Here is a 15,116-nt window from a genome sequence, read left to right as displayed (position 1 = left end):
GCCCTGCGGTCAGGCTCTGTGCTGACAGCTCAGAGCCTGGAGCCTGCTTCAGATTCTGTGTCTCCCTCTCTCTCTGCCCCTCTCCCGCTATCTGTCTCTCTCTGTCTCAAAAATAAAAAACATTACAAAAATTAAAAACAGGGGCACCTGGGTGGCTCAGTCGGTTAAGTTCCTGACTTCAGCTCGGGTCATGATCTCACGTTCATGGGTTCGTGCCCCATGTCGGGCTCCGTGCTGACAGCTCAGAGCCTGGAGTTGCTTCCGATTCTGTGTGTCCCTCTCTCTCTGCCCCTCCCTGCTCATGCTCTGTCTTTCTCTGTCTCAAAAATAAATAAAACATTAAAAAAAAAATTAAAAACCAAGGTGCCTGGGTGGCTCAATTGGTTGAGCGTCCGTCTTCGGCTCAGGTTACGATCTCGCGGTTTGTGGGTTTGAGCCCCGCTTCGGGCTCTGTGCTGACAGCTCAGAGCCTGGAGCCTGCTTCAGATTCTGTGTCTCCCTCTCTCTCTGACCCTCCCCTGCTCATGCTGTCTCTTAAAAATAAACAAAACAAAACAACTGTCTTCTCTTTGTGCTTACAGAAAGAACAACATCTATTTTGTCGCAGTCAGAAGCTCTCCTCTAACCTCTTAACTCTTTTAACCATTCAAATGAAGTAGAAAAGCACACATTTAACTATTTTTAGGGCATTCTTGTTAAGGAATTAAAAATAAAGGTTTAGGGGATTTGGTAAATAAAATATTTTGGTATGTGCTAGTGATTTTGGAGGGCAGAAAAGCAAGGAAGATACTAAAGAACAGTTGTTGAGCAACTTCCTTTGAACTACAAGAGATTTTAAAAGATTAGCCTCCTAAACATCAGTTATGCCACATTAAATTCCTCCCATCCAAGTACTAACCAGGCGAGACCCTGTTTAGCTTCGAGATCAGACGAGATCAGGGTGGTATCGCCATGGAGAGGCATATCAAATTCCTGTAATGGGGGCCCCTGGGTGGCTCAGTCGGTTAAGCTTCTGGCTTCGGCTCAGGTTCTCACAGTTCATGGGTTCAAGCCCCGCATGGGGCTCTGTGCTGACAGCTAGCTCAGAGCCTGGAGCCTGTCTTCAGATTCTGTGTCTCCCTCTCTCTCTGCCTCTCCCCTGTTCATGATGTCTCTCTCCTCAAAAATAAATAGAAAACATTCAAAAAATTAAAAAATTTTTAAGATAAATTCCTGTAATAAGCGTAAATATTGTTTCATGAGGAGATATTTATACTTGGTATCACTACAATCCAGACATACTGAAACTATTTTAAATCCATTTAAGTCTATTTTTCCACAGATAATTTTTACTGGATTTCTACCACCACACAGATATATGTAACCAAACTTCATCAGTTAAAAAGAAATGTTTATTGCCTGAAGTCCCATTTATTTATTTATTTAGTCCCATTTATTTCAGAAGCAGTAATATGATTAATGGTGATCTGCATGTCTTTTTTTTTAATGTTTTATTTATTTTTGATACAGAGAGATAGAGCATGAGAAGGGGAGGGGCAGAGAGAGAGGGAGACACAGAACCGGAAGCAGGCTCCAGACTCTGAGCTGTCAGCACAGAGCCTGACACGGGGCTCGAACCCACAAACGTGAGATCTGACCTGAGCCGAAGTCGGAGGCTTAACTGACTGAGCCACCCAGGCACCCCGATCTGCATGTCTTAAAAGTAAGGTTACTTTGGTATTTTTCCTGAAAATAATGTCCTTTGTCATTCAGTAATGATATTTCCTGAGAGTACTTTTGAGTATCAGTGAACCACACCTCTATTTTGAAGAGCTGATTCACGCCGCATGGTGGTAACAGAAAAGACTATGTTTAACTAAGAGGAGGAGTTTAGTTTGTCTTGAAAGAGGGGGTTTTAGTTCATTTTTAAGTCTTTACTCTTAAGTAATATGTTAGATGTTGGTTATTTGTGCTTAAAAATAAACTTTCCTAAGTGTAACTTTTTAAAAAATGTTTTTAAATGTTTATTTACTTTTGAGAGAGAGAGAGAGAGAGAGAGAGAGAGAAATGAACAAGTGGGGAAGGGGCAGAGAGAGAAGGAAACACAGAATCTGAATCAGGCTCCAGGCTCTGAACTGACCTGAGTCAAAGTCGGACGCTTAACTGACTGAGCCACCCAGGCGCCTCAGTGTAACTTTTTTGGAACAGACTGCTCTATTTTTTTTTAATTTTGTTTTTGGGGTACCTTGGTGGCTCATTGGTTAAGCATCTGACTCTTGATTTTGGCTCAGGTCATGATCTCACTGTTCTGGGATAGAGCCCTATGTTGGGCTCCGTACTGACAGCACAGAGCCTGCTTAGGATTCTCTGACTCTCCCCTTTTCTCTTCCGCTCTCCCCAGCTCATGCTCTTTCTTTCAAAATAAACAAATAAACCTAAATTTTTTTAAAGTTATTTCTACATCTAGTGTAGGGCTCGAACTCACAACCCCAAGATCAGAGTCACACACTCCTCCAACTAAGTCAACCAGGTGCCTCTGAATAGACTTTTTAAAAGACAGAAATGTTTTTTCTGTCTCAATCACTAATACCTTTTATTTCTAGTTTCATTTTGAGTGTCCAGGATAGGCTCAAGTTGTAAATACAGATATAAATGAGTCCACCAAGAATACATAATTTTTCCTAACAGGATATATACTTTTTGAGGTATTATTTGGTGTGCTGGTTGAGCCAGTACTAGAAGTAAAAAGGCAGTGGAACAGTATTTTCCAAATAGTATAAGAAAACGTCTGTCAACTGAGAATTGTATACTCAGGAAAACAATATGTCAAAATAAATTTAAAAGAAAAAATTTCAAACAAAGGAACTGAAAGCACATGTTCCCATGGAACCTCCCCAGAGGAACTTGTGAAGGAAATCGGCTTCTTAGACTCAAGGGTCAGAGATGCAAAGGGGACTGATGGGCATAGAACACGTGCACATTCAGGAAAACCTTAAGGACTGACTTGATAAAGCAGTAATATCTCACTTGTGGGTATAGACATGGAAAGTACTCAAACAAAGATAAACCGGGAAGGGGCTTGAAGTAAAAGCTTCCAAGAGTTCCTATATAATTAAGGAGAATCAAGATATAAACTTTAGACTTCAGATAAAACATTCCTGTCCGTCTTTAAGAGGTGACAATGAAAGAGTAGAAATAGACTACAAATAAATAGGAGTGAGGAAAAGGAATAAGAAAAAAAATGATAGCAGAGGGCAAAAAAGGAGAAAAAAACCTGAAAAGTTGAACAAATGAAAAAAAGAAAATAGGGTGGCAGAAAGGAACACAAATATCTCTTAATCACAAAGAGATAAATTAAATTGTTTTTCCCCAAAAACTCTGTTTAAAAGACAAAGAGGGTCCAAGCAGAGAAGTAATGAAGGAGACCTAAATAAATGGGAGAAACCTAAAATACTCATGGTTTGGAAAACTTTGTATTATAAAGAGGGCAGTTCTCTCCTGTTTGAGTTTTAGATTAAATGTAATTCTAATCAAAATCCAATACGTTATTCTCATGGAATTTGACAAGTTGATTCTAAAATGTATATGCAGCAGGGGCGCCTGGGTGGCTCAGTCAGTTGGGGGTCCGGCTCTTGGTTCCGGCTAGGGTCATGATCTCGTGGTTTCGTGGGTTTGAGCTCCACGTCGGGCTGTGCACTGGCAGCGCGGAGCCTGCTTGGGATTCTGTTGCCCCCTCTCTTCCTGCTCCTCCCCCACTTGCGCTGTCTCAGTCTCTCAGAATAAATAAACTTAAATAAATAAAATGTAGATGGAGCAGCCAGCACACTTCTGCAGATAAGATGGGGAAACTTGATTGATTACAAGGCTTATTGTAAAACTGATTATTAGAGTGGTTTTGGCCCTGAGATGGAAAAATAGACCCGTGGAATAGTGTAGAGTGCCAGGAGAGAGACCATGAATACAGGGCCAGGGATATGTGACAAAGGTGGCATTACAGATCCGTGGAGAGAGGATAAATTATTCAGTAATGGATTGAGATCATTTGTTAGTCATAAAAAACAAACTGGTTCTCTTATCTAATACTGTACACAAAAATCAGTTCTAGTAGCATCAATGATCAAAATGTGAAAGGCAAAATTCTTAAATGTTAAAAAGAAAACAAGAAAATATCTGTCTTAGCTCAGGTTTTATGTACATTAACTTAGCAATAAGTTAAAAATAGAAGTAAAATGGGATGTGATGGAAAGGGGTGTGCTATTTTAGATAGGGTAGTCTGGGAAAGGCCCCTCTGAGCGAGTCATATATGAGTTGTCATGTGAAATAAAGGAGTAAATCATGCAGTTTGTGAGAAAGGCGCATTCCAGGCTGTTTGGACAGCACCTGCAAAACCCAGGGGTAAGCATGTGCTTGCAGTTACAGAAGCACACTGACAGGGTCGGTGTGGCAGGGACAGAGCAAGCAAGAGGTGACGTCTATGAGTATGTAAATGGGTTAGGTTCCATAGGATCTCAAAGGCCATGGTAAGAAATTTTGAATTAATTTCAGATGTCACAGGGAGACATGATCTCCTATATATATATATATATATATATATATATATACACACACACACACACATACACACACACACACACACACACATATATATATATATATATATTTTTTTTTTTTTTTTTAGAGAGACAGCATAAGCTGGGTAGAGAGGCAGAGGGAGGGGGGAGGGTACGAGAGAGAGAGACAGAGACAGAGACAGAGAATCTTAAACAGGCTCCACACTCAGCATGGAGCCCAATGCAGGGCTTTATCACACCATCCTGGGATCATGACCTGAGCGGAAATCAAGAGTCAGATGCTCACACGACTTACTCACTCGGGTGTCCCCACTTCACTTTTTTAAAGGATCACCCAGACCACTCTGAGGACAATACAGTGTAGAAGCCTGAGTGGAAGAAAGAAGGTTGATTAAGGAGTTGACACACTAGTCTAAGGCAAGATGTGGCCATAGCTCGGTGTTGGGTGGTGAGAAGTGTTTGGATTATGGATGTTTTGGAGGCGGAGGCATAAAATCTGGTGATGATTTAGATGTGGGAGGGTATGAGAGAAAGAGAAGAGTCAGTGATGACACCAAAGTTTTTGTCCTGAGCTACTGGGAAACTTAAGCTGCCTCTTTCCCCAAATGATGATCCAAAATAGCAGCTGCACACTTGCCAACTCTATTTTGTTTTTTGGGGGGTTTTGTTGTTTGTTTGTTTTTTGTTTTTTGGTAAACGTTCTACCTTTTGCACTAACTATTGAATGGAGGACACTGGAGGAAGAACAAGTTGGGAGTGGGGAATCAAGAGGGGTTTTTGTTTTGTTTTGTTTTGTTTTGTTCTGTTTTAAATAACTGTGTTTGAGAAACTTCTTGGACTTCCAAACAAAGATATTATATGGGCTGTGGATATGACAGTTTGAAGTTCAGGAGAGAGATTTAGTCTGGAAATATGAATTTGGAAGTCATCAGTGGATATATTTTAAAATATAGAACTGGGTGAGATGACTAGTCAGGGCTCTCATTTGCGATGTTACTCATTCTCCAGGAGGGTTTAGAAATACAGGGGGCTGGTTTCGCATGTGGTAATAACTGGGGAGGCTGTGGGCATTTAATGTGGGGGCTGGGGTGAGGGATACGAAGTGAGGGCTGCTAAATGTCCTGCAGTGTGTAGAGCAGTACTCACTAAGGAACTGATCCGGCCAAAACGCTGCCGACGTTCCAGGGAGGGAGAGAGTGAAGATCGTGAAGAGATGAGACTCAAGGGCCAGGTCTGAGGACCCTGCAGCGTTTAGAGGTCAGGAAGCAGAGGAGGTTCCTGCAGGGACTGCCTCAGTTGAAGCAGGAGGGAAAACAAAGATTCTAAGAGTTCCATAGACCCCCAGTTTAGAGAACATTTAACAATTACTGGCGCTGTGAGAGGCACTGAGAATATTTTGGATTCTATCCTGTCTTCAGGCAATGAAGGTGAAGAGAGGGATGGATGTGAGATATGTTTTGGAAGTGACTCGTGTGATTTGGAGGATGAGATTTCCGGTTTGAGCAAGCAGGTGGTGAGCTAGGAAACTGCAAGAAGAAGGAGTAAGGATGAGTGAGGGAGAAAATGAATTGCTTTGTTTTTTTTTTTTAATGTTTTTTATTTATTTTTGAGAGACAGAGATAGCGTGAGCAGGGGAGGGTCACAGAGAGAGGGAGATACAGAATCTGCAGACCGGCTCCAGGCTCTGAGCTGTCAGCACAGAGCCTGATGCGGGGCTTGAACCCACGAACACTGAGATCGTGATCTGAGCCGAAGCCAGACGCTTAATCGACTGAGCCACCCAGGCTCCCCTGTTTTGTGTATGTTGAATGGAGGTTCATGGATATCTAAGTGGAGATGTTTAGTGAGTTGGACATCTGAATCTGGAGATCATTCACTTAAAAAATAGTTGTTATGGTGTACTTGCTATTTTCCAGGCACCATTCTAGATGTTAGAATGAACAGTGTTAGAGTGAACAGTGAACAAAAATAGGCGAAGTATGTGTCCTGAAGGAACTCATAATTTAATGAGAGGAGATGATAAACACAATAAAAATACATTTATAGCATATGGTAGAAGATAAGTACTCTTGAGAAATACAAAGCTGGGAATAGAGACACAGGAGGGGTAAGGTGATGCTGAGAATTTCTGTTTAATCAAAAGTAGGGTAATGAAGGAAGGCTTCACTCAGAAGGCAGCATTTTAGTAGAGATGTAAAAGAATTGGGGAATGAATATCTGGGGGGCAGGCATTCCAGGGAAAGCAAGTGCAAAGGCCCTGAGCATGCCTGCAGGTTCAAGAAACAGTAAGGAGGCTCACTGGCCTGAAGCTTAGTGAGGGAGGGAGTGGTTGAATGTGATGGTCATGTGAGCATGGTCATAGGGCCTTATAGACTGTCGAAAGTATTTTGGCTTTTACCTGAGCTTTTGAGAGAGATCTGGACTGAGCATCCGTATAGGTGCGGGCGTCATCTGCCTGCGGGTGGTTGTAGAAACCACGGAGTATCTGTGGCACAGGCATGGTGGACACACAGAGCAGTCTCCTCTTCTACAAAGACTACTCAGGATTCTTAAAGCAAGATACCCTTCTGTTTGGGACTCTCTAAGGACAGAGGTATTTTGTTAATTGAAACTTTCTGTTAGGTAACCCAGGATCATCACCCTGATCATCTAGTGATAATGTGTTTAACACTTGAGATACTCCTAATCCTGTCTTCTCAGTCTGCCAGCAAATCTTCTTGTGTTTACTAACCATTTTCAGATTTTCGATTCTTGGTTGTTACTGCCAGTCCACTAAAGTATCAGACATTTGTTCAGTGCCACGTACATCTGAAACAAAGTGCTGACTTCAGGTCTGTTAGCATGAGGGTTTGAATGGAGCTCTGTTTACACAAATGAACACACTGCATTCAGACTTTTAATGACTGTGGCCGGTATTAATCCCTTAGTCTCTAATTCCCTTTATACTTGTTATTGGAAGATTAACACTCAACTAATTTGACTTCCTTTTTTTTTAATAAAAAAATTTTGTGTGGGGCAGGGGGAGTGTGCAAGTGGGGGAGGAGCAGAGAGAGGAGTTCAGAGGATCTGAAGCAGGCTCTACACCTACAACTGTAAGCTTGATATGGGGCTCAAACTCACAAACCATGAGATCATGTCCTCAACCGACTGAGCTACCCAGGTGCCCCTAATTTGACTTCCAAGGTAATCATTTTTTAGTGGTTGCTCTAATTCACATTTTACCTTAAAACGGTGTAGGGTGCCTGGGTGGCTCAGTTGGTTAAGAATCCAGTTTCAGCTCAGGTCATGATCTCATGGTTTGTGGGTTCGAGCCCTGTGTCAGGTTCTATGCTGCAGCTCAGAGCCTGGAGCCTACTTTACATGCCATTGCTCCCTCTCTCTGTTCCTCCCCCACTCATTCTCTGTCTCTGTCTCTCTCAAAAATAAATAAGTATTAAAAAAAAACAAACAGTCTAGTAACCTAGTTCAGATAAATACAAATTTAATTTCAGTAATACACAAAAACAACTCCAGTACAGCTCTGTTTCTTCTCCCTTTGGTGCTATTTTTCTCATACAAATTATATACTTACGTCACAAGCCCATTAACATGCTTTTATAATTATTGCTTTATGCATTGTCTTATAAATTAGAATAAAATTAAGTATATACATTTATACTGCCTTTTATATTTACCTATGTAATTTACTGTTGTTGTTTATTTCTTTTTTTTTCTTTAAAAAAAATTTTTTTTTTAATGTTTTACTTACATTTGATACAGAGAGAGACAGAGCATGAGAGGCAGAGGGTCAGAGAGAGAGGGAGACACAGAATCCGAAGCAGGCTCCAGGCTCTGAGCTAGCTGTCAGCACAGAGCCCGACACGGGGCTCGAACCCACGAACGTGAGATCTGACCTGAGCCAAAGTCAGAGGCTTAACCAACTGAGCCACCCAGGTGCCCCTGTTTATTTCTTCTTGTGGATTGTAGTTACTGTATAGTTTCCTTTCATATCAGCATAAAAGTCTTTCTTTAGTATTTCTTGTGGAACAGGTCTACTAGGGATGAATGTTCTCAGTTTTTTGTGTATTTGGGACTGCCTTAATCTGTCCTTAGTTTTAAAAGGATAGTTTTGCTGGATGTAGAATTCTTGGTTAACGATCATTTTCTTTCAGCATTTTGAATATCAAATGTGGATCTCTTTGCATTTATCTTTACCTAGATTTTGTTGCATTTCTTGGGTGTATTTTTCATCATATTTGGGCAATTTTGGGCCATTATTTCTTCAGTTTCCCATTACGTGTATGTTTGACGTTTTGTATGCTTGATGGTTTGTTCTTTGAGGCTCCATTCATTTTTCTTCATTCTTTTTTCTTTCTGTTCTCAGACTGGATAATCTCAATTAACCTTTGATTTTGCTGATTCTTCTGACAACTCAGATCTGCAGTTGAGCCTCTCTAGTGAATTTTTCATTTCAGTTATTGTACTTTTTAACTCCAGAAAATCTATTTCTTTCTTTTTTAACATAATTTGTATTGCTATTGTTATTCTGTTTGATGAGACATTGCTCTGATACTTTATCTTAATTCTTTAGACATGATTTCCTTTAGTTCTTTGAAATATTTAGAATAGCTTATTTAAAGTCTTTCTCTAGTAAGCCCAACATCTAGGCCTCTTTAGGTAGTTTTGTTGACTGCTTTCTCCCCCTGTACATAGACCATACTTTCCTGTTTGTGTGCCTCATAATTTTTTTCTGAAAAGTGAGCCATTTAAAGTAACGTGGCAAATTTGAAAATCAGATTCTCCCCTTCCTCCTGTGGGTTTCTTATTGTTGTTCATTTAGTGACTTTCCTAAACTAAGTATCTTGTAGAGCCTATATTCTTTGTTGGGTAAGGCCTTTTCAGTCTCTGCTTAGTTGGTTTAGTGGTTAGCTAATGATTAGAGATTTCCTTAAATGTCTTGAACCAATAAATTATCCACCCTTTGCCAAAGGTGCTCCGTTTGTATGCTGGAATTTACCTTCAATGCTCCCTGCAGCGAGTTTATAACTTTCCCTGAGCCATTACTTCCTGCTTGCACAGAACTTCAAGGTCAACCACGGGTAAGAGATCAGGGGCTCCCATGCCTTTCCTGGCTTTGTGCACAGCCTGTAAATGCATGTGCCCTTCTAGATACCCAAGAATATGTCAGAGCTTTCCAGAGTCCCCTGTAGACATGTCATTCCTGAACATTTACGGGTTTTTTGTTCAGTGTCCTTTTAGCCTCAGCTGGTATCACTGCCTTAAGCTGTCGGGATGTTAAACCACTGCCACTGACGGTTTTTTAGAAAATGCTCTAAGGATCGGGCTGTTCACATGGAATAAGATCTGAGTGAGGTCAAATAAAGGGAAGGAGATCGGACTTTTTGGTGCTGTCAGTCAGATCACATACTAACAGTTCTCTGAGGATGGGGCTTTGAGGGAGCTCCAAATTTGTTGTCACCTTTCCAATAGCTGCTAGGCTGCTGGTTTTCATAACTACTGTAGCAGTGAAGTCCTTCATTTTCAAGGCTAACACAAACCTAGAGAGAGGGAAATGAAAGTTAGTTAAAATGCCATCATCATAGTCACTGGAACCTTACCAAGGTTCAGCTGGTGTTCTGTATGTTTATTTATTTATTTTGGGGGTGGGGAGGGTGAGAGCCAGCAAGCATTCCCTCAAGCAGGAAAGGGACAGAGAGACAGACAGACAGACTACCCCAAGCAAACTTTGCACTGACAGCAGACGCAGGGCTTGATCTCATGAACCGTGAAATCATGACCTGAGCCGAATTTAAGAGTTGGTCAGTTGGACGCTTAGCCAACTGAGCCACCCAGGCACCCCTCTGGTTTTTTTTTTAATTGCAGTAAAATATATACAATATGAAGTTTACCATTTAAACATTTCTTAAGGGTATAGTCAGTGACCTAGTGTTGTTCTACAACCATTACCACCATCTGCCTTCAGAACTTTTTCATCTTCCCAAACTGAAACTCTATACCCATTAATGATAATTCCTCATTCTCCCCTCCTGCCAGCCCCCTGAAACACCATCTGACTTTCTGTCTCTATGAATTTGACTGCTCTAGTTAACGTAGAATCATACAGTGTTCTCCTTTTGAATTTGGCTTATTTAATTTGCATAATGTCTCAATATTTCTCTATGTTGTGGGGAGCCTGGGTGGCTAAGTTGGTTAAGCATTGGACTTCAGCTCAGATCATGATCTCACAGTTTGTGGGTTCAGGCCCTGCATCAGGCTCTGTGCTGACTGCTCCGAACCTGGAGGCTGCTTCAGATTCTTTGTCTCTTTATCTCTTTGCCCCCTCCCACTCACATTCTGTCTCCGTCTCTCCAAAATAAATAAATGTTAAAAAGAAATTTTTTAAAAAAGATTCATCTAGGGACGCCTGGGTGGCTCAGTCGGTTAAACCTCCGACTTCGGCTCAGGTCAGATCTCACGTTCGTGGGTTCGAGCCCTGCGTCGGGCTCTGTGCTGACAGCTAGCTCAGAGCCTGGAGCCTGCTTCCAGTTCTGTGTCTCCCTCTCTCTCTGCCCCTCTCCCCTCATGCTCTGTCTCTCTCTGTATCAAAAATAAAATAAAACATTAAAAAAATTTTTTTTAAGATTCATCTATGTTGTAATGTATGTCAGACTTTCATTCCTATTAGGGCTGAATAATACATGCCACACTTCATTTATCCATTCATCTGTTGATGGATATTTGGGCTGTTTCTACCTTTTGGCTGTTGTCAGTAATGCTACTGTGAACATGAGTGTACCGATATCTATTTGAGTCCCTGCTTTCAATTCTTCAGCTTTATAAATATCCAGTAGTAGAATTGTGGGATCACATGATAGTTCTTTTTGGAAATGTTTTAGGAACTACCATACTGTTTCCACAGTGGCTGCACCATTTTGCATTAGAGTACAGTTCTCCAAATCCTCCTGACACTTACTTTCTGTTTTTAATTTTGATAATGTAAATTTTATCTGCTTTTTCTTCTGTTGCTTGTGGTTCTGGTATCATCCAAGAAACTTAATTGCCTAACCAAAGGTCATAAGTTTAGACCTATCTTTTCTTGTAAGAGTTTTATAGCTTTAGCTCTTACATTTAGGTCTTTTAGGTCTTATATTTACTTTGAGTTAATTTTTGTGTTTTCTGTTTCATTAATTTCTGCTCTAATCCTTGTCATTTACTTTTTTCGCCAGTGTCTTATGTTAAAAGGTTAGGTAAAAGGTTTTAAAATGTTTTAAAAAAGTAAAATTAAGAGATCTCAAATCTTAGGCTTCTCGCTGTCAGCACAAAGCCTGACGCGGGGCACGAACTCATGGACTGCGAGATCGTAACCTGAGCTGAAGTCGGACGTTTAACTGACTGAGCCCCCCAGGTGCCCCTCTTTATTCCCTTAATATTATAGGTGTTTACAGCTCTACGTTTCCCTCTTAGCACTCCTTTAGCTGCATCTGGTAAGTTTTGGAATTTTGTGTCTTCATTTTTGTTCATGTTATCTACTTGTTTACACATGTTGAGAGAATAGCTCCTCCAGAATTCTGGTGGGCCGCTCTTCCTGGTGAATACTTAGAGGAGGAAGGTTGGCGTGGTGAACTATATCTCCTGCTGCTGCCACTGGTCTCAGCCTTACCGCCGGTAATTATTACCTCCCTCCACGCTCCATCTCAGATTCTCCTTGTCCTCTGCTACCATCTCTGCCAGTCTTGATGTCTTGCTTGGTAGTGTGACCAAGACCTTCGTCCCTCGAGGATCTGGACCACTAGTTACCATGCATTTCTTAGGCCAGAGTATCCAATTTGTCTGTTTACTGTTGTGGATCATCTGGGTTTCAGATATATTGTCACTGTCCCCTTGTGGAACAGCCACCCTACTTCTTTCTGATAATAAGGATCAGTTATCCCTGCCAAGGTGGTAATCTTTCTTCCTTGCCTGCTATCCCTAGATATAAGACCTCCAAAATGCCCAGGTGGCAGCCATAGCTTATAGTCTAGTAGGATTCTTTTGTCTCCTTTGGAAGTGTTCTTTTTTTGGTGACCAAAATCTTTAACTCTACAGCACCCAGAGTTGCAGAGATAAGACGCACACATTCTCCGGGTGGGTCTTTGGGATTTGCCGATTAACAGGGTGTCATGTTGCTGCTTCCATTTTACTGTATACATATATTTTTCCTGTTGAAGACATAGCATGTAAATAAAGGTCTTTAATTTGGTGCATTTGTTGCATCGTGGAGGGTGGCACTTTGATCTCATAAAATATGACATTGAGTGATGCTTCAGCTGTGCCTTCAGGCCATTTCAATGCTCTTTAAGGCTCGGAGCTTCTAGACGCTGCTCTGTATGACACCACCGGTGGATCTCATGGTCCTGGGCCCTGTCCTGCACTTGGTGTAATGACATGATACCGTGTGGATTGATGCTCACTGATGGATTAAGCATCTCCTGAGCTCTCGCGTCATGACGTCCCACTGCTCAGGAAAGGCAAACCTGTACCCAGAATATGTCCTTACTCCTTTTGGAATAAATTCCTCACCTTTTCATGGTGGAAGGGGCCAAATATAGTCAGTCAGCTTGCCATCAGGTGGCCTGTTGGTTTCCTTAAAAGGTGGTGCCATACTGGAGCTTAGTGTTTGCCTCCATTGCTGGCCATGTGGACTTCTGGCAGCATCAGTAACTGAAGCATAACTGGGAGTTCATGCTGTTGTCCATGCGTGGTATATGTCCCTGACGATGTCTCCCTTCCTTCATGTGCCCATTTTGCCAGCACAAGGGAGGCCATGACCAAAGATGGCTGACAGAAATTGGTGGAGTCATTGTTTTGTTATTTAGTGCTTCTCTCACGGTAGATGTTCTCTGATGAATGTTAACATGTGATGGGAAAGTCTTTAATATGTTGTATCCACTCCGAAGCCCTCCTGCATGCCTCCACCCTAAGACCTCCTTGCCCCAATATGCCAGTCTAGTCTTTCCACTTTTATGCTCCCTGACCAGCATGTCAGGACATTTTCCTGTGAGCTGTCAGACCACTTCTTTGTCTACACAAAATAGTCAAGCACACTGCTTGAAGCTCTGCCCATTGGGAGGGTTTCCCTTCACCACTGTGTTTCAGCGCCACCCCGAGTGAGGCTGTGCTGATTAATTTTTGACTCGTACCCACATACAGCTATCTGTGAAAAATGTGAGCGTTTTTTTCTTTGTTAGCTGGCTATAGGGCCCCCCGTGTGGCCAGAAAGGTGTATGCTGAGGAAGGGGTACTTGTAGTGGTGGATGAAATGCTGGTTTGGGCTCTGTGCTCAAGCTTGTGACCTCTGGTCCTATTTGTGCTTCACCTTGGGTGTATCACTTTCTTTCTTTCTTTTTTTATTACTTTTTTAACATTTATTTTTGAGAGAGAGAGAGAGAGAGAGAGAGAAAGAGAGAGAGAGAGAGAGAGAGAGAGAGAGAGAGAGATACAGAGCATGAATGGGGAGGGACACAGAAAGGGAGACACAAACTCCAAAGCAGGCTCCAGGCTCTGAGCTGTCAGCACAGAGCCCGATGCGGGGCTCGAACCCACGACTGTGAGATCATGACCTGAGCCGAAGTCGGCTGCTCAACCGACGGAGCCACCCAGGTGCCCCTGTGTCACTTTCATCTTATGCTGTATTGTTACTGGCTCCACCCAACGTCACAGCTTGGTGTGTCTCACAGAACCTGGGTAATGATGGGTGCTTCTAAATAAACGGTCACTTGGTGTCCCATGGTCAGGTGCTCCGTATCTACTAGGAGCTCCGTATCATGCCAGGAGTTATGCCGAAAGCATATGATTTTCTCTTACAAATGGCATGGCCTGGCTCCGGAACATGAGCGGTCTGTGTAGTGATTCTCCCACTGGGGCTCGCCGTAACACCATAGGATTGGCCAGGCTGTTTGTATCACCACCCAGGCCTGCAGAGTCCTTTCCTGTTTTGAGCTACTCTCCAGAGGCACCTTTTTGTGTCACCTGGTTTAGAAGCCAAAGCAGTGTTCTCAAGTGTTGTGCTTCCCTCTTAAGGATGGAGATGCAAGATGCTTGGATGCCTTTGCTTGCATGGCGTGTCTCACCAAGCCCTGACTACTAAAAATTTTACTGATGTAATAGGTTCCTGAATTTCTGAGATTTTTATCTCTCACTGTCTGGAGTGCGTGTTTCCTGACAAGGTCATCAATGTGCTATCTACTTCTTCTTGCTCATCTGGCCCAGTTAGCGAGATGTTACTAATATAGTGGGTCACTGGGATGTCCTGCAGGAAGTCCAGAGGGTCTGTGTCTCTTAGGACTGTGTTATGCAAGAGGGTGGCAAAATTGACATAGTTTTATAAGTGAGAATCCCAAGCAGGCTCTGCACTGTCAACAGAGAGCCCAACATGGGGCTCAATCCCACGAATCATGAAATCATGATCTGAGCTGAAACCAAGGGTTGGCTGCTTAACCGACTGAGCCACCCAAGTGCCCTTCTGATTTTTCTTTTAAAGTTTATTTATTGATTTTTGAGAGAGAGAGAACCGTGGAGAAGGGTCAGAGAGAGAGAGTCAGAGAGTCT

At 42.2% G+C, this 15,116-nt stretch overlaps 1 protein-coding gene across 7 annotated transcripts in view; it reads left to right on the top strand.

Moving 5' to 3' along the window:
- Positions 1-15,116, top strand: part of MED18 (mediator complex subunit 18) — a 123,224-nt gene that overhangs the window by 40,936 nt on the left and 67,172 nt on the right. Inside the window, exon 1 of one of the 7 annotated variants that reach the window (XM_029949949.1) lies at positions 1,684-1,702. The exons of the other annotated variants lie outside the window; for them this stretch is intronic. The gene's annotated coding sequence lies outside the window, so the exon portion shown is untranslated. Of the gene's footprint in view, positions 1-1,683; positions 1,703-15,116 lie in introns of those variants that run through there. 7 annotated transcript variants of the gene reach the window in all.

This window comes from Suricata suricatta, chromosome 8 (genome assembly GCF_006229205.1).
Source record: "Suricata suricatta isolate VVHF042 chromosome 8, meerkat_22Aug2017_6uvM2_HiC, whole genome shotgun sequence".
Taxonomy (NCBI): domain Eukaryota; kingdom Metazoa; phylum Chordata; class Mammalia; order Carnivora; family Herpestidae; genus Suricata; species Suricata suricatta.
The sequence above is the reverse complement of the archived record's forward strand: the minus strand, read 5'-3'. Positions and strand labels throughout refer to the sequence as shown.